This window comes from Microtus oregoni, unplaced genomic scaffold, assembly GCF_018167655.1.
Source record: "Microtus oregoni isolate MIOR12 unplaced genomic scaffold, Mior012 000016F_ref0000370, whole genome shotgun sequence".
Classification (NCBI taxonomy): Eukaryota; Metazoa; Chordata; class Mammalia; order Rodentia; family Cricetidae; genus Microtus; species Microtus oregoni.
The window spans coordinates 16697620-16697884 of NW_024543075.1; positions in this window are offsets into that span (position 1 = coordinate 16697620).

Below are 265 nucleotides of genomic sequence, written 5' to 3' on the forward strand. Positions count from 1 at the left end.
ACAACTCTGGAAGTGCAATTTATAGAAGACTTGTATCTGCTTTTCTTTTTTCTATTACCTTCCTCACCCAGAACTTTCTCTTGGTCCCTGACTGGCTGAACACACACCAAGATCCTCTTCTAGCATTATCTAGTGTTTTCTTAAAGCTACCAACCTCTACTGGACTGAAGTAAAACTCTAAAGTGATTTTTTTTTAAAGTGCATAATTAAGAAAAAGTGACCAAATGCACCCACATCCAGGAGAGATGGGAAAAAGAGCCAGGAG